We start from the raw sequence: 27298 nt of genomic DNA on the forward strand, positions 1-27298 counted from the left end.
GAGCAGTCCTTGGCTCTGTGTGAGCAGAAACTGAAACATTGGTGTGTTATGAACACTGTTTTAATCACAAATCCAAAGCATAGGAGGAGATTCAACAACCTCCCTGGGCAGCCTGTTCCAGTGCTCCGTCATCCTCACCATGAAGAACTTCTTTCGCATGTTGGTATGGAACATGCGAAAGAAGTTCTTCATGGTGAGGGTGACGGAGCACTGGAACAGGCTGCCCAGGTTGGTTGTGGAGTCTCCTTCTCTGGAGATATTCAAGGCCCGTCTGGACGCCTACCTGGGCATCCTGCTCTAGGGAACCTGCTTTGGCAGGGGGGTTGGACCGGATGATCTCTTGAGGTCCCTTCCAACCCCTACAATTCTGTGATTCTGTGATAGCACTATACGAGCTGCTATGAAGGAAAGTAACTCTATCCCAGCCAAAAGCAGAACAGAAAATATGGAAGACGTTCACAGCTTTGATTTTCAAATACATATGTTGCATATACTTAGTTTTAAAATTTTAAGCTTAAACTGACCTTATTTCATATGAAAGATACCAGATCTTATTTAAGTGATGGGCTTTCACCCAAACATTCTGCCTGGCTTCTTGCATCTGAATTTGGTGTCCAATGCAGCATATATCTGCCTATGGGATAAAGACTGAATTACTCATGTTTATAACCTGTAACTGCGTCAGGAGTACAGAAGTTCCAAAAATAACTCCAGGAAGCTGAAAAGTAGAATTATTTATACTAGTTGTTTCCAAACTGATTGTGGGCTACATTTGGTGTTCAGGATGCTAGAAGGTGTTAAAGCAGCAATAAGAGTAAGGTGAGATGAACTCTTGCCCCAGGGATCCTCAGAGAGGGGTGGAAGCAGATAGGTGTTAGAGTTCATTGCACCTCTGCCAACTAACCAGCTATCAACTCAGATCCTTCCTGTGCCTTCAGAGACTTAGACTCTGGTCACTCACTTGAACTTTCATGCTGAAGAGTCTGTGTCCATTCATCTCAGAGATGCATTTTTCCCTGCACTTTGAAATTTACCCCAAATTTGAAAGTATTTGAAACTTCCCCAGCCTTGGGGTCAGAGTTCCACCAGCAGCAATTGCACAATTTTTTATTCCCTGCTGCAGTCCTTACACACCTCAAACCCTATCTGGCCTTCTAACTAACAGTGACCAGCCTGGTAGGAGAAACATTTAGATGTCTAAAATTGGTTATATTAACGTCTCCTTAATATGTGCCTATTTTTTTTTCCCATTTTCTCTTTCCTTTTTTATCTTGGAGTGACTCACACTGACATCTACTTAGTAGGTATGTAAAAATTAGGAGAGACAAATCTCACCTCTTCTTTAAAAATGATTTTTGGATTGTAGATGACTTCAATGCAATATAATCACAGAGAAGTGGTAGGGTGGTTCACATGGTTTGTTTTGGTTCAGGGCAACTTAGTAATTGACATCAAATTGTGCAAAAATACCTTTAATAACTTTGCCATTTTTCAAATGTAATTTCCTTCCTTCCTTCCTTCCTTCCTTCCTTCCTTCCTTCCTTCCTTCCTTCCTTCCTTCCTTCCTTCCTTCCTTCCTTCCATTATACCTAAACAACTTAATTTTTCTTCTAGATTAGCAGGGTGAGGGAGGTGATTCTCCCCCTCAACTCTACTCTTGTGACACCACACCTTTGTCAGGCAGATAATGATAGGACAAGGAATAATGGTTTTTAACTACAAGAGGGGAGATTTAGCTTAGATATAAGGAAGAAATTCTTCACTGTGATGGTGGTGCGGTACTGGAACAGGTTGTCCAGAGAAGTTGTGGATGCCCCATACCTGGAGGTGTTCAAGGCCAGGTTGGATGGGGCTTTGAGCAACCTGGTCTGGTGGGAGGTGTCCCTGTCCATGAAGGGGGGGGTTTGGAACTGATGGATCTTTAAGGTCCCTTCCAACCCAAGTCATTCTACGATTCTATGATTAAAATATAACGATGATAAAAATCTTAGTTTCAGCAATAAATTTGATTCATAAGTATATATATGATCATACTTAGCACAATACAGTTTGGACAGAGACATTAAAAGGATGTCTTCTTTCAGGTATTCTTTGCAGAATTTACATTTCTAAATATTAATCACATGATTTTATACACTCAAAAATCATTAAAGAGATCTGGATGTGTCTAAAATAAGCTACTTAACTTGTAAGGACTGAGTTAGTGATATTGGAGATCTACAGTGCATCTATTTAGAAGATGTCGGTATGCCAGAAAAATATTTGAGCAATGCTTTTCTGGTGGAAGAAAGAAAGAAGAAAAAAAAAAAGGAAAAAAAAAAAAAGGAAAAAAAAATCTTTTCCTGGGAGGAGAAAAACATAGTAACAAATAATAACCTAGCAAACAGGGACATGTTCAATTGACAACATAGAATCAAAGACAGAGGTTTATTTAGGCAGTGGGTGTGATGGGAATGCACAACACCTGGTTCTCAGCCTTCCTTTCCCAGTGAGCATTTTCCTGTCTGGAGCAGGATCAATATCATCATATATTTCAACAACAGTTCTTCAAGGTCCCTGGAAAAGCAGTGGCACAGGTGATTAAAGAACTACAAAGTGAAGTTCTTTTAGTAATATTTTCCATCACACTGGGATTAAAACAGTAGTAATAAGAGTAGTAAGCAGGAATTGTTTGTATCAAATAGTTTAAAATTATGTGGTTGCATTAAGAAGAAAAAATGCACACAAATAGCTTTTTCATTGCCTCCCTCCAGATTGTACAGCTGATTGATAAAAAATAGGACGTGTCTATTTTAGAAGACATGATTATGGAGAACTTAAAACTGCTTGTAGGCTTTCATTTATGCATTCCATAAAGTGAAAAAGCATGATATGCACTCAGTATTAACTATAAAAACACTTTTTACTCCAACCAGGAAAGCTGTCTGCTGTCTCTGTGTGGGACCAGGAATCCAAAGGTAGTTAGATCCTAGAATTAGAGGAAAAAATTCTTCCAGGGAGTGAATTGCTTACCTAGGCAGAAAGAGTGGGAATTACTTGATGAATGAAGTGATTTGTTTGTTTTCTGAATTTATTTCATAAAAACTACTTACATAGGTTCTCTGAAGAGACTGCAGAGGAAAGTGTGGGGAGCAGAGAGTTATCTATTTGTTACAGAGCTGAGATGGGGTGGTGCTGGAAGATAAAGGCAGGCATGACTGATTTACTGAGCTGACTGATGGGTGCAGAAGCTGGGCAAAGGCTGAGGTCTAGCACTTTAAGTGTTTTTTTCAACAATTGCACAAGGAGAGGGAAAAGTGGAACATAGTGAACTACTGAGAGAGAAGGAATAATTTAGTGGGTAGGTAACAGGGGGTAAGGGGGAAGAATTTATTTTTCAGCACTGGAATATATTTTTCTGGAATTGATTTGTAAATATAGAGCAAAACATCTACTCACCCTCGAAGGACAGTCCCGTAGTTAAATATCCACACTACCATTTCGGGCTGGTACTGTGTTTTCAACAGGAATTATTTTTAAAAGATTGCTTTGATGTCACACTGCACTGCTTTGGTGGAAGGAACTAAAAAACAAAAGTGCCCTACTCCGGTTTCTTCTTTGAATCAAGAAATGCATCCTGTAAGGATGCTTGCTTCAGTTGTAGAATCTGTGGAAGACTTGTCACATCATGTTAAACTTGTTGCAGGAATGGAAAACTATTTAAAGTGTTAACCACATGGAAGTATTTCTTCTCTTTAGGGTTGCTTTCCATTTCTTTGACAATATAACCTGTGGTGGTGCAGGGACCCAATACTGACCTCGTTCTTGATGTTCATATTGCATTGCTAGCATTTCCACTGAGTACTGGAAAAACTAGCACAGGGTCAAAACTTATGCTTTTAAAAGGCCTATTTTTTGCATTCCTTCTGTGATGAAATATGCATAGATACACAGTCATTAAACTTCAAATGAATTGCAGTTGTAAAACATTAAGCACAGAAGCTAAGATGAAGTTTATAACACTTTGTAATTTATGTTGACATTTAACCTAATTTACAATGACTGCTGCTTAGTCCAGGTGGGTACTAAACTGCAGCTGTTCTTTAAATATTATTCTGTGTACCCTGTAAAGTCGGTTCTAATTTGTTTCACTTCTTTTCAAAGTGCTAGCTACTTGAAAATGAAAATGAAAATGAAAATGAAAGGGGAAGGGAAGGGAAGGGAAGGGAAGGGAAGGGAAGGGAAGGGAAGGGAAGAATTTATTGCAATTAAGTAGGCAGTTAGCTATGAAGATTAGTTACATAGAATTACTTGTTTTTGATTGTATTGATCCTGTTTTTTTTTTTTTTTTTTTTTTTAATTATTATTATAAATCTACTACTTTTTCATTCACAGACCAAATCTGATCAGACCTTTTCCGTCAAAGGTATCTTGACTGTTTCATAAAATAAATATCAATTTTCTTTCTCTCTCTTTTTTTTTTTTTTTTCCTTCCAGATAGCTCAGACCCCTCCTATAATCAAAATATTGTAGAAAGGCAGAATTAGATTTTGATGCAAAACTCAGTGAGCTTGTGGAAGAACTGCCTTTGAATTCAGTGGACTTTGGAGCACTCTGGGAGAAACATAGTCAGATCTTATAAAGATATTCGTTGTTTTGGTTTAGTTGTCAAAACATTTTTATATCAAAAAACTTTGTTTTTCCTTTTAGTACAATGCTCTCTTTTTTGACACTTTTCATTTCTTTTCAACCATATAATCCAAGAATATCATCAAACAACATGTCTTAGCATAAGGAATTAATATTGGATACTGTACACTCCAGAAAATTTCATCATTCAACAAGACTACTTAAATTGCACGTAAGATATATATGTGAGAGTTGATATGCTGAACATATGGTAAAGTCTCAACTTTGGTATTATCTTACTCTGAGGAATTCCTTTTGATAAATATTTTAATGCACTGAATATGGGAAAGAAGGAATGTCCTACCCAAATAGATGCTGTCAGCAACTAACCCACCTAAGATTTCAACCCTTCACTTAGAAAGTACTCTATAAAAAGGACCAGTTCTTTAAATAGCTTAAGGATTTTTTCCTTCAGTAAAAAAAGCCAAAAGTATAAAAAAAAATATATCAAATTACTCCCATCTCTTTTGGGAATTATGCTACTCATGTGAATGTACATGCAGGGAAACTTTGAAGTCCTCCCTGTTTTTCTCAAAAGGGATAAACCTCACCTCATCGAAAACACTCCCTTCAACTTAGACCAAAGAAAATCCAAATTCAGACCTATAAAAGCATCATAATTATACATGAAAAGAGCTCCAATTAATGGAACAGTATTTTCTTTCATTCATTTTTTTCCTACATAATCACGTGGACATAGTTTTTGATGTGACTTCTACATTTGACTGCTACTATTCGTTTCTCCAGTTTGAGTCATAGTCCACTTCCCAGAATGATGGCATAACTTCATAGCAAGGAAATACAGGTGGTTAATGGGTAGGTAAGAATAGGAAAAAGAGTACACCTTGTAAGAAACTTCTGGATTTTTGTCTGAATACTGCAGTTGTTAAGGTTAGAGTTCATTTTAATTATGCAATATATAACAGTGGTCCCCAAAAATTATAAGCAAGTAAAATTATATGAAACCAGTGAAATACTATGGACAGTATCTTTGCATTGTGTGGTGATAGCCTCTGCTTTTTATTTGTTTCTTTGTTTAATTGTTTGCTTTTTCATGTACCAATGGTGCTTCAGTAGCATAGTTCCTAAAATATCCAAAAGAAGATTTTGGGGATGCAACTGAAGATAACAAAGAAGAGGAAAACAAATGATTCAGAGGAAGTGTTATTTAGATTAAGAGAGTTTCATGTCCCAGTGTTTTTTCAAAGATTGAATAATAAAGGCCATTGTTTTAAATGACTGTCAGATAAAGGATTCATGTATTTTCTTCTGAGATTTAATGGAACCACAGTAAGACTGTTATCTTGCTTTAGATTAGTTGGAACAGGGTTGAATACATACCTTTGATAGTTAAAAAAGGAAAAAATACCCATGTTCTTGAGTTTATAAAATAGAAATTGACTTGATTGGGTAACCCAGTACAGAGTCAATGTTTCTAATAATTGTTGTAAAGATAGAAGTCATGATTTACAGATAGGAGAGAGATAAAAATAAGGTATAACAGATGTTTCTGCAGTTGAGCGAATAAGATGTTATTACCAACCATTCCGAAGTCAATACTTCAGGAAAGGAGTGCCCAATGGCATCATAATATGCTGACTTTTTTGTTCAAAAATTCAGATGTACTGAGGAACAAGGCAGGTCTTTCAGTCATTGGGTATTAGGAATGAAAACAATCCACAGTATGAGCAATCAACACTACATCCTATCATAAATCCAGAAATATGTTAAGGAATGAGGTTATTCAGAGCAGGTTCACAATCATAGAACAGCTGAGGTATGAAGGCTCCTCTGGAGCTTATCTAGTCCAACCTCCTCCTCAAAGCAGAGTCATCTAGAGTATGTTTTTTAGGGCCATATCCTGTTGTGTTTTGTATATCACCTAGGACAGAGATACCACAAGCTCTTGAGGCAGCCTGACCCTCACAGTAAAAGTTTTTTCTGATATTTAAACAAATTTTGTTATACAGCAATCTGTGAGTGCAATTTTGATTTGGAATCCTCACAACATGAGAAAAAACAAACAAACAAACAAAACAAAACAAAACAAAAAAACACGTTGCTTGCAAAACAAGCCACCCTTTTGGGGGAAACAAGGAAGAGAGATGAACATTGGATTTGATCAAGCACTGAAGTACCAGGCCTGTTTTGCTCCTGTTTTATTATTATTTCATGTAGAACTCCAAAGAAATGGGTCAAACAATCCACTGCTACCTGGAAGCATAACCAGGTGCTGTGGAATGGAAAGCTTTTTCTTAAAAGTGCAGTGACATACTCCCGACCTCCTAAGAGCCAGTTCACTCCATGTGTGAAGCATCTTGAAGCGACAATGAGAATGGCAGTTCTTAACAGGAGGTACTTGAGAAAGCAAATGAAATATGGAATTCATAATGCTACAGCATAATGCCACAAATCAAACTATCTACAGAGTCAATTTTCATGCTGTGGCTTGCTTTTTTGAATTTCAATGAATTTGGTTGTTAAGACTGAGGTAGTTCCCCTTATCCAAAATATTGTGTAAAAAACATTTCATTTACTTAATCCTGCAAATAATATTAAGAATTGATATAGCAATATAACTGAACTCATCACTTCATGGATAAGTATCTGAGAAAAGCGTCATCTCAATGCCACTTATCATTTGAACAGATAATTAAGACAGAAGGGACTGGAAAGGGAATTAAAAATTCAAGTGAATTTTTTAAATGAATTAAAAATTCTAGTCTACTTGTTTATTTATTTGAAAGTTTTCTACTGTCCATTATTATTCTAGATATGTAGGGAAAAGTTTAGGAAGTATAGACTGTTCTGGAAGAATACCATAAAGAAGATTTTAGGGGAAGGGCAGGGGACATTACTTAAATCAGCAAACACATACAAAAAAAAAAAAAAAAAAAAAGAATTTCCAACAAATGTTTGTTTCTAGACAGAAAAGATCTATATATATATTTTTTTTTCCATTTGACACACAGATGCAACTGAAATATGCCTGTGTTTATATTCAATGATTGCTGCAGTTTTGTCTACCAAGAAAAAGCATGAGTTTATTATTTAGTTTTCAATGAAAATTTGAATTTTTACAGTGTAAACATAATTGAAAAAGTAATTTTTCTTCCTGTCTCCTTTAAAATTAACCACAATAATGTTCTTCTTTTCTTCCTAGCTCTACTTTCAGACATACATGTACTTTTGGACAGTACTAGAGGAAAAGCTGAAAGCAGGATAAAGGTGCATAGTCATAATGCTGATAGGCTGAGGTTGTGGTGACTCTGGTGTAAGGATCTGGCATAGCAATCTGGATGTAAGTTGTGCAGGTGTATAAAGAAAGACATAGGAATATGTGGGATAAGAAAAGTGGCTTAAAGAGAATATTTAAACATAATCACCATTGACAAACTGGTAGAAATTGAAAAAAAAAAAAAAAAAGGAAAAAAAAAAGTGTTCAAGAGGAGCTTGATAAAAACCTAGAGAGTGAATACCAAATGGAATAAAATGGAAAATGGTCCACTTCTGGAGGTGACTGGTATGCAGTAGACGACAGTTAGTTTTCAGATGACAGGCCAATAAATTTGTTGAACACCATATACTTGAAATGTTTCCATGCTGTTAAAACAATATATCAACAAACAGAAGTGCTTTCAGACAGTTAAACAGCAAAGAGTGTACGTAATACATTTTATGCACACATTGCAAAAGACTGTGAGATCCCTGAAATCTATCAAACTAAAACTCTTTGGGATGAATTGTAGAATTGTAGTCATTCATCCCTATGTACCTTTCTGTAACCAGCAGACTAACAGTATAATAGGATAACAGTAGATGTGAAGATGGGTCAACCTGTTTTTAGCACAGCTTAGGAAATTTATCCAAGAGTTTCCTGCTGGACGCATACATCCTGACTGAAATTTATTACTACGGTACACCCTTCATTACACCTGCTTTGTTGCACCTATTTTTTCTCTCCTGTGTAAGGTAATACTGCACAAGGTATTCCAACATGAAGCTCTCTCTCCTCTGATTACGTTGTAGACATTACCTAATAGATAAATAATTCAGATAATTAACCAATAAATTAAACAGTATGATGAACAGCTATGTGAATAATTTAAGGTGTAAGGAATGTGGCAGTGGACAGGCAGTAAAAAAGGTCATGTCAGAAGAAACTGTCAGGTCCAAAGACAAAAACAGATAATATCAGCAAAGAAACATGACAGGACTCTGGACAATAGTTTCTCCTAGCATAAGAATCCTCAAGGAAATAGCATATACCATAATTTGCTATCATCATCATCCATAGAATCATAAACTGTGATATGTATATATATGTATATTGGATATAGCTCCAAATTATCCTCTGTTACTTATTTATTTCCTTGAAATTGTATATTTAAAGCCCCAGGTCAATCAACAAAATTGCTCTAGTAAATATTGACACAAGATTTTCTTAAGAACTTACATGTCATGCTACAACAGTCTCCAGAGATGTGTGGACAGAGATGTGTGGACATGGCAATAAGGGATGTGGTTTAGTGACAGGACTCAGTTGGTCAGGTTCAGGGTTGGACTTGATGAACTTTAAGTTATCTTCCAACCCAAATGTTTCCATTCTACGATTTATGTGAGGGGAGCAATGAGAAGCATTTGTACAACAAATGCTGTGATGTCAATCACGGAGTTCAAGTGAGGAGTACTGCAGAAGGGTAAAATATTAATTGTGCCAATAGTATGCTATGGCAGCCTGAGAGCAGTAACTTGTTGCATAGCTCAAGAAGAAGGAGGTTTTGTTATTTTTCAAAATACTTTTTATCTAGAGTAGTAGGATGAAACAGGTGTCTTTGCATACATGGAAAATGGCAGCCTGAATGAAAGAAGAGTTTTCGCACTGAAGCTCCTAAGTTCTGTTGGTACTGTAGAAGTTGAATGCATGATAAAAAGATTCATATAATCAGTTGTAGTCTTCAGGTGGTTATTAATAAACAGAGAAAAGGCTGAGGTGCTTAATGGCCTCTTTGCCTCAATCTCTTCCAGCAAGACTGGCCTTCAGGAAGCCCTGGTCGCAGAGGCCAGGCTGAATGGCTGCCGAAAGGAGGATGTACCCTTGGTGGAAGAGGATCAGGTGAGGGAACACTTGAGCAAACTGAACATTTATAAGTCTTTGGGCCTTTCAGTTAAAAATAACTTCAGTTAATTTTTTTTCTTTTATCTCCTTTTTTTTTTTTTTTTTCCCCTCCTTATTTCAGAAGTTATAAAAATTGAAAACCTTTTTCTAATGATACTTTTTTGTTTCCTTTATAAAAAATGGATATCTAATGTTTTCACTTTCTTGTTTCCTCCTGTTTGCTAAATATGCTATCCAAACTTATGAAGAGTGTTTTGTACACCAGAAAGTGTATTTTCCAGTAAATATTTTTCTTAATATTTACAAAGTATACTACTGAAGTCATGAATTTATACAAAAACTCAAAAACTTGGAGAATTTGACATAGTTACAAAATTTGTGGAAGTAAAGAGCCACTGAAGAATTTATAGACAGTTAGGAATAAGTTTCAATGTAAAACAAGGTTTTAACTCCCTTTAACTTCAAAAACAAGCAGAAGGTTGTGGGGTTTAGGAACACCAGATTTAGTAAACCCTTATTTAAATCTGAATTGGAGAGATATGTTATACTCAACCAGATTTCAGGTTGTTTGGTCTTCTGTCTAGCAGAACAGCAAACATTGTTAACTGTGTAGTACATCATAATGAGTGATGAAGGGAAGATGAAGTAAGCCAGGAAAAGCTCAATCTATACTGAATGCAGACTTCAAGATCACCTTTAGGTCACATAGAGATAAGAAGAAAAACCACATAGCATAATGCTGCCTTTACCCTTTCCTTTTCCTGATGGTCTGGGGATAAAGCCTGGCTGATATGTCAAGATGAATGATTTTTGGATTTTGATTTCAAGAGAGTGCCCTTGAGCAAGTCTGCACAAGAGCAAAATTAAAGAAGAAAGATGTGTTAAGATGTTAAAACATTCTATGTATGTTTTTTGTCATTTACAGTTTAAAGGGTCAGTTACTCCTTTCCTCAGTCAAACCTCAATACATGTACACAGTTTACATTTTAATTCCAGTAGGAGAATTTTAGCTTGCTGCAAAGCCATTTATCATCTAATTAGAATCTTCCAAGATTAATTTAAAAATATTTAAGCTCTTGGACTTTTTTTTTTTTTTCTTTTCTCTTCTCCAATGAACCTATGATTTACTGTGTTATGTCTAGGTCTTGAAGATATAAAGACATTTAGTGCTAGCTTATACTGATATGATGTTCCGAAACACTGATAATATTTCAAAGAGTATACATCTTCTAGAGCTAGGAAATATTGTTATATTCAAATAATTTACATACAGGTATAGAACACCCATTTAAATCACATGTACTCTCTTTTAGTTTATTTTCCATTAAGATGTAGACTTTTTTTTTTTTTCCTAAAGAAATATTAGTCTGTTTGTCTCCTACAAGCTTATAAATCTAGTTATGAAAATATTGTTTCCAGAGACATCCTTCTCATCCAGCTTCATGTCTACACTTTATATGTCTACATACTAGTTCGTAACCCAATGCTCTCTTCAAGGTCAATAGAGAGCAATATCCAGTGATTCATCTGACCTATTTTAATCCTTTATTTTAAGATGAGGTGACTCATGCTTTGAAAGTGCCAATTTTACTCCACTCACTGTGAAAAAGTCTTGACAACTAGCTGACATGAAAATATGTATATTGCTGATGTCTATATTTGTGATCTCATGAATGCCATTCTATGTGTCTATCTTCAGAGCTCTTTGATTTCCCCTTCCTTTATTTATGAAAATTCTACTCATCCAATCAGTGAGTCAAAACAGAATTGTATAGCACTGCTGAATCTGCATATACCATAAGTATCAAATAGTTACTAGCACATTTTAAACAGTCACTGTGAAAGAAATTCACATTGTGAGCTGTGCATTCTGCAAGTCAGGTTCTTTCAGAATGAAGGAGCTTCAGAAGTTATTATTTTATTACTTGATTAACAGAAGTTGCATTCAGGATACAGTATTTTGGTAAGGGTAATTGGTCTACTACTATATCTAGAAAGGCACACCCATTCCTTTCATAGGGATGGATGCAGTGATATCACTATAAAAGTATCTTCTGTATGAAAAAAAAATATATATATACAAATATTCCACTATTTTGATAAGACTGAGAGGGTTTATACCTTCTTAATTACACCTTAACAGTGAAAATGGTGTTTTGCAGGAAGTTCATCCTGAACACAGTTCATATTTAATGGATGATAAGGACCAAACCTGTTTAACAATTTGGAAAAAAAATGCAGTCCTTAAACATTATGACAATTGGTCACACATTAAAAGGAGAAATACTTAGATGAATTGGTCTTCAGTATCCTTCTTCCTGCATTTAATTGACTGACCTTTAGTATAATATCACTTATCTTTTTGGAGATTACTGAAGAGACAAATTTTCTTCAGGCAAGTGGGAAACTAGTATAAAGATTCCCAAACGTAACTTCATATTCTGCGTATCATATGTCAGTGCTTCAGCTATAATGTAAACAAAACTTTCTCTAGTGAGGTATCCCAGCTGTTGCTGTACTTTTGCTTTGATTAGATCAATGTATTCTTATTCATTAAAAATATATATATAATTTTCGACTACAGAAAACTGTTTCTTCTTGAATATTGAATCTCAGTATCACCTGAAACTCACTTTTGCATTTCTTTGAAACATTATCCCATTTTTTTACAGTTAATTGCTACTGAAACTTACACATATAACATGTGAGTACAGAGTTAGTGAAAGAAGTCATTGTCTCAAGCTTCACTGCAATTATAGTCAACCAGCTAACTATAAATTGATCATATCTGCGCATTGTACACGGATTTTGAAGTATGATATCACAGTATTATAACATATAACAATTTTAGAAACAAGTGAGTTTTCTCTTGTGCCTTATTATTCATTTTACAGGTCTGGTAGATTCATTACATGACTGATTAGAAAAGGCATATTTGTTAATATCTACGCATAAACAAATCATTTCTGTTTTCACAAGAACTATTGATGCCCCAAAGCAATCCAGGCAGTGAACAATACGTATAACAGTGTGCATGAAATGGGTCTGGCCTTCCAGCCTACACCTTGGCTGAAAATATTGCCACATGTTCCGTGTTCAAAATCGTAGCTCTCTACATTGGTCAGCTGAATTTCACTGCATGTGTCTGTATGAGCTGCCTTGCAATTCCTACCTTTGACTGTCTTAATTTAAGAAGTTAAATGTTTTAGTAGAATTTCTGTCTTTTTGGTAGGAGGTTGAAAAAAGGATTATCAAGGGTAGCTTCATCTTGCTGTGGAGTGGAGTTGTGAGTTCTTTCATGTGTGAGTTTGTTATTGGATTTGTAATCTAATTCTTTGTTTTCATTCCATATAAAGGGCTTTTGAGCACTGTAGCTGTATAGTTATCTTTTTTTTTTTTATTGTTTCCAGAAGTTTGGGCTGGGAAACTGCCTATATATGTTTACTTACCTTTCATTAGTTTTTAATTCCTGGCACAATCCTGAAAGGAGCTGGGAAACTCAAGAAATGCTAAGCATGTTCAAGGTCTTCAGTTGAACTGAAGGTTGCTCACTGGATTATAATATCATAGAAAATCAGATCCTCAGTGAGCCATGGGCTTTCAATTTAAAATAGATACATTTGTGAAACTTAACATGCTCTGCCTTATTTTAATAGCTTTGGGTGTACACAGATAATGCACAACATTATCATACATCTACAAAAATATATCATCTACATTATTCATCTTGATCTACAGCATGGAAATATTAAATCCCATGTTCTGTTATTATTACCGAGTAGCAGCTTAATTGATTTCAACAAGCATAAGATAGAAGAAATTTAAGGATCACAAAGCTATGTCTTTAAATGCTTTGTAATGACTTAAAGAGTTACACAACAACTCAAAAGCACTGCTACTTAGAAAGAAATGCAAATATTTCTAAGAACTTATTTAATATCTGATTTCTGGTATTTTTACAAGCTTTAATTGCATTGTATTTTTCTAATTAATTTTTGGAGAAATACTTATGGCAATACCTATTTGTTTGAATAAATATGAATTTGAAAATGTATAATTTTTCCTCAAATGAACAGCATAGAATATTTGAAAACAAACAAACAAACAAACAAACAAAAAAAAAACAACTGAGCACAGTTATAAATAAAAGCTTATCCTAATGAAAATAAAATGCAATTTATAGTTATATAAATATGTTATTTACTTTTGTAGAGAATATGTTCCCAGAAATATTAACAAAGATAGGTGTCATTCACATTTTATCTGTCAGCTTAACAGCTGAGTAAAATGTTGCATATTTTTTTCCTGTAACTCCTTAGGATGCACAAGGATCATCAGAGGTTTGATATCAAAAGTCAAGTGTGGTAACAGGAGTGCTAAGTTTGAAAGGATAATTTAATTGTGCAAAGGAAGCAGTGGAGTATAGCCACTGTCTCTGAAGAAGAAAAAGTTGGAGAATTCGTCGTTGTTAATTCGAGTAATGTACATTCAAATATATGTGGACATGTTAGTACACGTAAACATAAATATATGTATGACTGTGGTTACTGCACCACTATTCACTTCATTGATGATCATGTGATTATTTAGTGAAGAGGAATTTCAATCGTACTTCCAAACAGAAAACGTAAACTACAAAGTTAGGTTCAAAAATATGAATAGAACATTTGTGATTGTTGATAGTTGTTAAGGTTACATGTGATGCCCTAATCTATACAGGCATACTATGATATATCCACTTCCTTTTTTAACTTCTCAAGCCTCGTAATAGTATTAATTCTTAAAATTAAGCTTTATTTTTTCACTAATTAATTTATCCTTTATCTGAGTTTATAGAGCAGAATTCATCTGGTCATATGTTAATATCTATCTGGATTAGTCATCTACATCTGAAGAGAAGTAGGCTATTACCCTATGTCACCTCTTAACATTTACACCTAGAGATCTGATATCTCTTTATGGTCAGAAACACATATCTGCACTTATTTTTTTTTGAAAAAAACAAAAAACAAAAAACATATTTCCTTAACAGCTTTACTCATGAACAGGTTTACTTATTTTATACTTGTCAAAATTTCATTAACCCTAGTGATTCTATCCATTTGTTTTCATTTTGAAAGAATTTATTCTGCTTGATTTTCCTTAAATCATTTCTATGTGCAAAAGAAAGAAAATCATTACATACTTCTAAGAGCTATGTTAAAAAAAAATAAAATAATAAAATAAATAATAAAATAACCACTCTGGAAATCAAATAAGTATTTTTCCTAGAAATAATAATCACCGAAAAATATCCTGAAGAATTCTAATCAAAAAACATTTAAAGAAGGCCTATATGCAGATCACAGTATTGCCTTAAACTGAAGCTGCAGGACTAAGAGCCTCTAACTGTTCAAAATGATGATTTTGGTTTAATAGCACTATTTGAAACTATTGTCTAAAATAAGAGATTAATAACATCTCAAATCATTTTTGCATAACTTCATTGATGTCACATTAGCACTGCTATAGTAAAATAAGTGTCCGCATGTAAATGGGACTCAGGCTCTTTGCTCATGATTTCTATTAATTTTATGTGAAAAGGGATACTCTGCCTGTCTCTTGTGTCTTTCACGCAGTTCTTAAAAAAGAAAAAAAATATCATTTTCTTCTGTTGATATTTATTTCCTTGTCATGCAGCCACAGTAGTTTTCACATTCCTATCAACTTCTGAATTTTAGAAACATATTGCAAAAGGACTGATTTTTAAAGGTGCTGAGAACAGGTGTTATCAACTGGATTGTTGATGCTCTGAAATGCTGACAAAGCTATCCCTTAAACTTTTGTAACAGACTGGAATCAAACTGCAGGAAACAGAATGATAACTAGGCATCTGTAAATGTATCTGCTTTCTCTTTGGGCAGGTTTGCACTCACCAGTACAAACTGCAGGAAACCCACATGGCTTTTACATAGGTGAAGTGGCCAGTGATAGAACTGGGTCTCTCAAGAAATATTTATTGCAAGTTGTCTAGAGTAATAAAATGTAAAATCAGTGGTGAAAGAAAGTAAATAAATAAATAAATTAGTTAAGACCCACCCTCTGGTTATAACCTTTTGACAAAATAATTATAAAATACGATACTATTATTTATTTCTCTATAACATTGTAGCTACAATATATCAAGTAGTGGTATCTTTATTATCACTCACATTTCAAAAAATTAAAATATAAAATTTTAATAAAACCCTACACCTATATTTCAGACCAATATATTGTAGGTGATGAGTTTTCTCCGTTTTTTGTTTAAATGCATTCAAAAATGCAAAAGAATTTGCAGTATTAATATTTCATTGCTACTCATATACTGTACCATATATACAAGAATTATTCTGGTCTCCTGATGAAATTTGTTTGTTTGTTTGTTCCTTTTTATATTTAACAAAGTAATGAAAAATGGCCAAATTTTGCTAACTTCAGTCTCCTCTGAAACAGTAATTTTAAACTTTATATGCTTCCCTAAGTTAAAAAAATACATAATTATCTTGATAATTTATTACATTGATTTTCTATTAATAAAGTAACAAGGTCAGCAAAATACTATGCAGCAAATTGATAGACTAGAATGATTACTACATTAACTGAATGTAGAAAATTATTAAGCAATTAAGTCACTCTAAGACTTATTTGTTAGAGGAGATTCCAGTAGTCAGTGTAGCACAAGCAAAACAAAGAAATCCATTAGTAAGTGTAGCACAAGCAAAACAAAGAAATCATATTGTAACTTAGCTATAAATTAATTGGGTTTTGTGTTCCTCAGTGTATAAGATCATATCTAAGCATAGTCTGACCTGCTTAATAGACTCACTCTTTTTTACATCTTGGCAGCTATCTTAAAACATTTGGAGCAATAATGCATCTTACTGGATTTGCATGTTATCTACTTTAAATAATTTGTCCATTTAGGGCCAAGCTCTGCTTCTGTTGCTTCTTCTTAGCATTTTAATGGATGAAGACCAGAAAGATAAGACTAAGCACAACAAAGCAATAAAAATAACATTTTTATTGTCTCAAGGCAGCAGGTCCTTTCCAAACTTCTGTGAAGAAGTCAGTGGTGCTCTTACTTCTTACTGAATACCACTGGTAGTTTGCCCCCAGCTGCATACCCTAGAGCTCCATGACAAAGCATCAGAGCATGTATAGCACTTAGTGTTTTTTTTTTTTTTTCTTTTTTTTTTTTTTTCCTTCCTCAGAAAGAATGTCCAACATCTGTTAGGGCTTTTATCTGAATTTTGGTTAGATATATATAGCCTATATAAGCCTATAATACTATAGCCTATAGTATTATAGCTATACTATATATACTATATATATTATATATATATATACTATATATACTATAATCCTATAGCCTGTAAGCCTATAATACTAGGCTTACAGGCTGATGCTCCCACATCAACATGAAAATTAAGTACTCATGAAACCAGTGATCCTCTCCTTAAAAATAATGAAGTGTTCCTTGGATATCATCCCTGATCAAAACTGTTGATCATTCCATACTGCTGCCATGTCTGCTCACTCTTCAGGAGAACATAAAGGAGTTTGTTGACTTCTGCCTAACTCTGCATATTATACTTGTTTTCTCTCTTTTTCTTTTTCTCTGCTTTTTCTCCAGCAGATTAAAAATATAAACACGAGTGGAATCTTTTACGAGTATCACAGAATCACAGAATCATAGAATCGTCTAGGTTGGAAGAGACCTCCAAGATCATCTAGTCCGACCTCTGTCCTAACACTAACAAGACCTCCACTAAACCATATCACTAAGGACTACATCTAAACGTCTTTTAAAGACCTCCAGGGATGGTGACTCAACCACTTCCCTGGGCAGCCCATTCCAATGCCTAACAACCCTTTCAGTAAAGAAGTTCTTCCTAATATCCAACCTAAACCTCCCCTGGCGCAACTTGAGCCCATTCCCCCTCGTCCTGTCACCAGGCACTTGGGAGAATAGACCAACCCCCACCTCGCTACAGCCTCCTTTAAGGTACCTGTAGAGAGCGATGAGGTCTCCCCTGAGCCTCCTCTTCTCCAGGCTAAACAACCCCAGCTCCCTCAGCCGCTCCTCCTAAGACTTGTTCTCCAGACCCCACACCAGCTTCATTGCCCTTCTCTGGACTCTCTCGAGCACCTCCATGTCCTTCTTGTAGCGAGGGGCCCAAAACTGAACACAGTACTCGAGGTGCGGCCTCACCAGAGCCGAGTACAGGGGGACAATCACCTCCCTAGACCTGCTGGCCACACTGCTTCTTATACAAGCCAGGATGCTGTTGGCCTTCTTGGCCACCTGAGCACACTGCTGGCTCATATTCAGCTGCCTATCAACCAATACTCCCAGGTCCTTCTCGGCCAGGCAGCTTTCCAACCACTCATCTCCCAGCCTGTAGCGCTGCTTGGGGTTGTTGCGCCCCAGGTGCAGGACCCGGCACTTGGCCTTGTTGAACTTCATACAGTTGACCTCAGCCCATCGGTCCAGTCTATCCAGATCCTCCTGTAGAGCCTTCCTTCCCTCGAGCAGATCGACAGACGCACCTAACTTGGTGTCATCTGCAAACTTACTGAGGGTGCACTCGATCCCCTCATCCAGATCATCAGTAAAGATATTAAAGAGGACTGGCCCCAGCACTGAGCCCTGGGGGCCTCCAACTGGATTTGGCTCCATTCACCACAACTCTTTGGGCCCGGCCATCCAGCCAGTTTTTAACCCAACAAAGTGTACACCAGTCCAAGCCACGAGCAGCCAGTTTCTTGAGGAGAATGCTGTGGGAAATGGTGTCAAAAGCCTTACTGAAGTCAAGGTAGATCACATCCACAGCCTGGATAGGGTACATTATGTCAAGGTTAAATGTGAATGGTTGCTTTATGTTGGGGGGGAGGGAGGGGGTGAGAATGGGGGATGTCCTGATGCATGGAGATGTGTCTTGTATGGGGCTTATACAGAGAATTTAGAAACTACAAGGACAGGCTACTTTTATGGAGGGTGAAGTGGACTGGAATAATGTTCACAATGTTTTTATTATTTCCTTACAATTACAGATGACAGTCAGTGAAAGCAACCAGAAGTAAAATCTGAGAGGACACACAGGTGGTGAGTGCTTGACTGTCTTAAGCACTGCAGGAAGATATCTGAAGTAATGAAAATTTATTTATTTATTTATTCAAAATTCTAAAAACTGTACTGGAAAAACTGTTCTGTATTGAGAAGAGTGAAATCCCTCCTCAGGACTCTTTTGCCTCTGAAGTGCCAAGAAAGGAAAATCAGCAGAAGAAAAGGAAAAGAATCAGTTAAACACAAATCAGTTCAAAAATTCACTATTTTTCTATGGCCTTTGAAAGAGAAGACAATATACAAAACCAGTCAAAGAATAAAAGTTCAAGGTAATACCTAATCTTCTTTTTGGTATCTGCAAAGTACCTTCTTCCCTTGTTTTTGCATATGACAAATAAGACAAAAATCTGGAATATTGTATATTACATACTGCCTGAGAAGTTTAAGGAAAACTTAATTTTATTTTCCTAAAGAAGCAAGAAAGTTTAATTATCTGTGATTCATAGGATCACATTGTTAGAGGTGACCTGAAGAAAAGGAAGGGTACATGAGCATCTGCTGAAAATCATTGTGAGATAAATTTGGAAAAAGCCATACAGAACTGCAAAGCAACAGAACAAGCAAAACTGCAAATGCAGAATTTCAGGAGTGAGGAAAATCAAGAAACAGTCAAGGAGGTTATTGCACAGCAGAACATGCTGAGACTAATACAGAAAAGCACCTGAGCTGTGCACCAAAGAGAGGCCAACCTAAGCAACTTTCTAAGAAGAAATCAGCATGCAGACTGAAGACACCTAGCTGAGTGCCCCATAAATGTGATTTTGTTGTTGTTCTCATCCTTTGTCGTCACTCAGAGTGATGGCTTCCTTGTATGCTGAGCTTAGGAGAGGAGCTGGATGCTGCTGGGCTAGCCATTTATCTTAACAAACGCTACTGAGACAAGAAAGGCATTAAGGTAGTAAGTCCCATACTATCTCTTTTTCCTGCACTGATCACCTACATAGCAAAGCACTCAGAGTATCCTGAAGGCCCCAGTGCCAGCAAAGAAGCAGCAGAAGGAAGAACCAACCAAACAATTTTTTGAGCACAGAAAATAAAGTGTCAAGAAGTCCTTCCAGGACACAAGCTTGTAACTGATTAGCTATTCTGTTCTAAGAAGAAGGAGATTCTGGATATAAATGATGAAGTAATGTCTTTTTCACAGAGTTTAGGTTATATTATCCACTCAGAAATATCAACTATTTTTACTACTCTTCCTTTTCACAGCAAGTGTGAGCCCTGTGCAGACAGTCTCTTGTTTGTGCTAGCTGCTGTACCAACAAGTCCAAAACATTCTCACTGGCCCACACTCCTTACAAATATGATAGTTAAGCAACTTCAACTAAAGCTGTGGTCTATTTCTTACAGGACTGTGTTGGCTGCTGGCTGCTGTGTTGGAAGAGGGGGGCTCAGACTGTGACATGTCTAACAGGAATAAAGGCAAAATATAAAATCTAGCTTTTGCATAGCTCTTATGGCTTACTTAGATCCCCAAAATAAGCAATACTAACTCTGCATCCAGCTTTCTAGAGATCTGAAAAGCACTGCAGATAGTTTCTGCTCCTCACCTCTCAGTAAGATGATACATTGCAGCAGTATTCCATTCTTGTATAGTCCTTTTCTTGTGCTTTTCCTGCAGCATCAAAAGAAAGCAGGAAATAAAGGGAGGGTAGGAGTGGGGGTTGGAATGGGAGGGGGAGGTGGGGAGTTGACTGAAAGCAAAGCTGCAAATCTCTTACATTTCAGATTCTGACACAGTCTTGATGTGAACCTTCTGAAAGTCATGACCATTTCAGTTTTGTATGTCAACCAAAGATATAAAAACTAAAGTGGCTTCTCTTGGTATGATATGGTGGAGATAAGAAAGTAGGAAAAGAAGGATAGTGATGAAGAGCATGGAAATATGACTATCTAAACACAAAAATAGCATAACCAGGCTGGATTAGAGGGCAGATATAAATTAGAATGAAATTACGAACCTTTCCTCTCTGGATGCAGGAAGTCCAGGACTTTGATACTGTTAGCATTTATTTTCATTTCCAAAGGTTTGCAAATGGATTAAGTGTATTAAGTTTGCTCTTCAGCATCTTGACCAAAGGCAACCTTGACAGCAGCAGAGTCATGGCTTATTTAGCACAGTTTATCATCTCTGTCTCCATGGATTTTCCTGTTCACACTCCTGAGAGCTCCAGCAGCTAGTATTACACAGTTAATGCAAAATCTTGTCACAGAGCTGAGGCAGGTATAATCACTTACAGAAGTGAATAGTGAATCTCTTTGGCCCTGCTTTTGGTGACTGGCTTAGATTTAAGGACCACCAGAACTCATAGGACCTAGTTGTACCATTGAAAAGGAAAACTTGTTGATTAAATTTATGTTTTATGACAATACTATGCAGATGACATTCAGATATTTTATTTATTTATTTATTTATTTATTTGTTTGTTTGTTTTTACAGTGTGGTAAAGCAGTCAGAAATTCAGTATTTTTTAAAGATACCAGCACAATCCATTGCTTTTATTTAGGAGGAACTCCATTAGATTGAAAAAAAAATCTCTTCATGCAGTTTAATTAAAGGTTTGCTCTATCAGTCCTAGATACTTAACAGTCTTTTTTAATTGCTATATAAGCAAAATGAACTATTTACAAATTATCATTCTTTAACAGAATAAGGAAATTTCGTATATCGCAAATTTTATTCCCAACAAGTGCCTAGTTAAGATCCCCCCAAAAACATTTAAATATATGTTTACATGTAAATTCAATAGCAGCTCTAGACTTCAAAGACAATCTCAAGAAGACTTAACATGAGAAAGTTCTATTAAGGTAGAATTAATATCACCTAAATTTAGCTGTGTGAAAACCGTGTATTTGGTAAAGTTAGCCTTTGGGCTCTTTCTATAATCAGTGGTAATGGACAGGCAAGTACATAAGTCCTTCTTGTCTTAGATATCTTAAGTTGGGAAATGTTTACCTGTCAGATGACTCCGAAGGGTGTCTAGGTAATGAACTTAGACTTGATGCCCAACTCTTACACAGCTAAAGTTAAGTGAGATGAATCTCATTCTTCATTTGAAGTTAATAATAGATGCAATCATTACAGTAGCTCCATTTTCACAGACCCCCACACTTCATTACATGATGATAGCATAAGCATAATATTATTAACATAATTATTTTGGACATATGCACATCATATAAATGGGAACAGTTTATTTTTCCATCATTATTTTCAATTGCAACCCTTAAAGTACTTAACTATTCTTCATTCTGACATAAGAATATTACATATTCAATCCCTGAAAAACTACTTGTTCCTAGTTTTCATTATGTCCTTTACCTCTAATTGTTCTCTTATTGGTGTGTTTATTTTTTCCTCCCTTAAGAGCAAAGATATATCTTTCCATGCCTCACTGCAAGTCTTGAAATTATACTCCATCCTCTTGGTAAGTATCCATCGTGCTGATTTATAAATTATCATTATCAGTAAAGCATCATCAGAAAGACTTTGATCTGCTATGGAAGCCACCTGAAAAATTCCCAAGTCCTCAATGGTACAAAATTGTGAAGAAATCCTTCTGAAATTTTAGCCTTCTACATCTTACTTAGTTATTTCTAAATTTCACTGTAGGACAATGAAGCTGTGGAGAAAACAAGTCGTTTAGGGACTATTGTAAGGTATATAGAATTAAAGAATCATATGGTACAAATATTTTCCTTTCTCTTATTTCCTATGAGAAAAGAATTCAATAGCTTGTAATAAGCTACAAACAACACTGATTTCAGGTTACTCCAGCAGAGCTTCTTTCAAAATGATGATATCACTTTTCCAGAGTAGCTGGATTTAGGATAATTGCTTCCCTTAAATTAATCAAGGCCTGGCTGATTTCAGTACTCACTAGATGGAGTTGTTAATGTTCTGTAGTGGTGTATTTATGGAACATCCAAATCAGATGTAGGGCAGCATGATGCTACCCAGAGTACTCAAAATTTCACCAATTTGTTGAAGCTTAACTCAAATGAGAAAAGAATATAGGCTATAGATATTGTGCACTTGGTTACCCTGTCGATGAGCATCATGGTGGTATAAATAGCAAAATAAAAGTGATTATCTAGGTAGTATTTTTGTTTGTTTGTATTTCTTTTTTCATAAACAAGTCTAACTCCATAATATGAAAGCATTCTTATTCACAAATTTCTTGTTTTACCCTGAACATCCTTGTTACATATTATATGATTGATTACTTTTAAACAAAAGTTTCTCTAAGAGTATCAGGGAATTGATTGCTGTACAAAACCGAAAAAAAAAAAAAAAAAAAGTTAAAAAAGGATAAAGACTCCTGAAAGTCTTATGATAAAGGGCTGTCTTTCTTTTTGGTTCCTTTCAAGAGCAAAGAATCTGCACCTTAAGAATTTTATCATTGCTCCAAGTGTAAAATTTGCTGAGCTTTGATTGTTCTTGATTTCAAAGGCATGGATGCTCAGCTTTTCAATTAAAAGTCTATGGTTAACCTGTTTGCACCTCAGTTTCCACCTTTGAAAAATGAAGGCTGTTAATGATTGTCCACTTTGCAAGAATTCAGTTTTGCAAAGCTAAATCACCTGACAACTGTAAAATATGCTGAGATCCTGCTGTAGAAGATGGTATGACATGGAAGTTACAAAGTGGTATTATAATGCTTACAAAAGCTGGGAACAAGGAATGGGAACAGAATCAGCAGTTTGGGTGACAGGTTATTTGTAAACAATGTGAGAGAGAAGGAGGTCTCTGAGGAGTAACTTAATTCTCTGTCTGAAGATTTATACCTGCTGGTGATGCCAGCTGAATCGGTTTGTTCCAAATAGAAATACGAGTTTTTCAACTTGAATATCTGTAAGATGACTTTTTAAAATTCTTTCAAGTCATTATTTCAGATAGAGATATGATCTCTTTGACGTACATGTTGCTGTAGTGGGATGGAGATGTACATTTGGAATATGCCAGTTTAGGGCAATTGCATCATTATTGTGACAAGCTATGATAACAAGCTTGCTACTGTAGCATCATTAATAATGTTTGCCACAATAATGTGCTTTATTTATGTGTAAACCGTAGGAGCTGGAACTGAATGTCATGCCAGCACTGATGTGCAAGGCAACAATCCCAGCCAATATGATGTCCTGAAGACGTTTCTTTTTGGTGATTTAATCTGTCTTGGAAGGGTTATGTTCTTACATGTATTAGCAAAATTTTTATGATCTGACGGTTCTGAAATGACTTTCTGAATTACCTCCACTGTATGATGATAAAATACTTGAAAAGCATTTTTGTTCCCCTCCTATTATTTTTTTCTCCAGACGTTAGTAACAATGTAAGACTGAAGATACAAAACTTGTGTGGTGTTTTTATATTTCAGTGTGAAACATTGTGTGAAACACACTATCCAATGGAATCACATGCAGAAAATACTTCGTCTTATTAATATGAACTCTGTAAAAGTGTCTGCCTTATTCTTACACAGATCAGTTTTCTTTTGAGCATCCTGACTTTCTCATAGAGGGGATTTGTGGAAATAAACTTCTTGTTAACTATTTGGCATTAACCATTATGCTGCTAATTGCAGGAGAGAGGCAGTTGTCACTCCCAGGTATAAATGCAGCATAACACCCCTAGAAAGAGCATTTATAGTATTACGTAAAAGAGAAAGGAATACTTTTTTTCCTTTACTCATCAGATTTGATGTCTGTTCTATCTATCTTCTGTCTGTTCTATCAGTGGCAAGTTTCTCTATGCCTTCCTCTCAATTTTTTTTTTTCCAGTTTGTTTTGGTTGAAGAGGGTTTACCTGAGGTGAATAATGGAGAATATAGAAGTGGTAAGAAACAAGATAAAGCTCATCCTAATCCAATGAAATAAACAAAATGTGAAAATTGGATCAGATTAGAATTCATAGACGAAATGATTGCATAGAAGGAAATGAATTGTAATCTTCATTTGTAATTCTCATCCAGGGAAGTGGAACATTAACAATAATATATCATTGAAATAATGGACAACATCAGAAGGTTGGGAGGCTAATGAAAAACACTTGAGGATCATAAAAGGTAGCTGTCCTTTTTGGTTCTTTGTTAGATTTTTGTTTGTTTGTTTGCTTGTTTTGTTTTGTTTTGTTTTCCTAGCAGGTACAAAAGTGCTTGCAATGTATTATAAAACAGAAATCCAGGAATCTTCTAGGGATGTGTAAACTGTGTAAATACTGCAGGCTGCAGTAAAAAGTATTTATATTGGTATGAATGGGCAGGAAATGCTGGGGCACAAAATACCCACAAGGAGAGGGATATGACAATGGCTGACACGGTACCAGGCCATAAAGATCCTAGCACGTATCTACCTGGAGTTTCTCAGGACAATCAAATCTGAAACAGAGACAATGAGTAAATCCCAGGGACTCACAAATTTGGGATAACATAGAGAGATTAATCATTGCCAGTTCCTGATGGGTAGGAGCTGCATGCAAAAGTTACACCCTACCAAGAAGAACATAGTAAGTGTGGGGATAGACTTGAAAACTGCTGTCCCTTGTCCATTATATCATTGAAAGCAATGTACAACAGACTCCTTGGATACAGGTGTCACTGCTTGGCAGACTACTTACATGCATCTTGGTGCTTGTAGGTGGGATGGTGTGAGTGCTACGGGCAGTTGAGTTCAAAATAAGTTAGCATTTCTATCCTATGCGATACTCCTTTGAGTAGCTTTTTGCTACAGTGCCGTGACATTATTTCCTGCAAGCCAATTTGGCAGTCATTGTGTTTTCAGGGTTTACTAAAAGATAGGGATTCTGCAATTAGTGATTCAGCATCCATTCATATAATTATAACTTGTGAGATGAAGTGCTCTATTTAGCAGAATAAAGGGTCATCTCTAGTGCTAAAGTACAAAAGAAAACCATCATTTCTAGGAGTGGGTTCATCCCATTGTAACACAGTTCTTAAACAGTTCAGATGAATCGCAACCACCAAAGCATGGAATTAAGCCTCTCATATCAGCAGCATATTGCATACAACCAAATTTAGTCAAAATTCAGACGAGCATTTAAAATGTCTAAACATTTATGTGGAGCCATATTGCACACTGTCCGAGAGATCCTCATAGAGCTATCATACATGACAAAGAATCTATGGGAGGTCCCCAAAGTGGCCTTATGGGATCAATCCAGTTACCCCAGGATATCTGAAGTGCACTGGACACCTAACTTTAAGCATGTGCATTATTCAGAGTGTTCAGTTCCTAAAATATAAGTATCAGAAGGTAAGCATCTTTTAGTTACGGAGTGTCTGAGACCTCCAGGCAGAGCAGATGAGCACAGTACCACGTTTGTGTCAGCCCTGCCCTGTTCTGATGTAGCAGCTCCAAGTTAGGTGAGGCTCCTCACAACCCCTGAAGTGATGCTGCAAAGCCTGGTCCTGACAGCTGAGCCCTGTTGAGTTCATAGACAGTGGACTTCCACGCATTACAATTGGGATTAATTTACATATTTAGTACCCCTGTCACCTCCCCTAGTGATGTGGTGGCTGTGTCACAGCGGCAGAATTTTGGCTGTGGCCCATGTCACAGATGACACAGCCATCCAGGATGGAGGCGAGGAGCAGGTGAGCAAGGGCTGAGGCGGGGACGGGAACAGGGACAGGGAGAGCTGGGCCCAAGCAGGGATGCAGGGGTTGTCCCTGGTGGGACAGGTGGGGGCTGTTCCTTCTTCATCTTCAAGAGCTGGAGGCTCACGCAGGGACACGACCAGACCATGGAACACTGCTGTCTTCAGCCACTCAGCTGAAGAGATTTGCTGCTTTCTACAAGGACACCAACGTCAAGGTAAAGCATCAAAAATATTATCTCTGGGCACCAACCCCAGAGATGCAGTGCCCATGTCACAGCGGGCAGCAGGCTGGCGGTGGCCCATGTTGCTGTGGACAGGTGTCTGCCAGCCGCCAGGGAGATGTGGGACTGACATCCTTGGGTTGAGGCGGGGAGAGCCCCGGGCAGGGGCAGGGGCTGCCCACAGTGACTGAGGGTGGCTGCTCCCTCTGCTTGTTGGCATTACCTGGCTTTGTGCAGCCGTAAGCCGAGGCCAGGACACAGCTGGGCCATGGTGCACTCCTGCACCTCCCCCCCCATCCCCCCCAGCCTCTCAGCCAGAGGTTTCTGCAGCTTTCTGCGTTGTCCTGGACCTAAGGGAGAGGAATGTACACAGCCCCAGACTGCACCACACCATGGCATCACAGGTGTAAGACATGCGTCCCACAGCCGTGGACACAGGGAGCTTGGTGTCACCCACACTAAGCTGTTTCTCTGTATGAAGATCTAAAAATAAAATTTATCTCAACATAAAATTTTTCAATTCATGA

This window comes from Cygnus olor, chromosome 1 (assembly GCF_009769625.2).
Source record: "Cygnus olor isolate bCygOlo1 chromosome 1, bCygOlo1.pri.v2, whole genome shotgun sequence".
NCBI lineage: Eukaryota > Metazoa > Chordata > Aves > Anseriformes > Anatidae > Cygnus > Cygnus olor.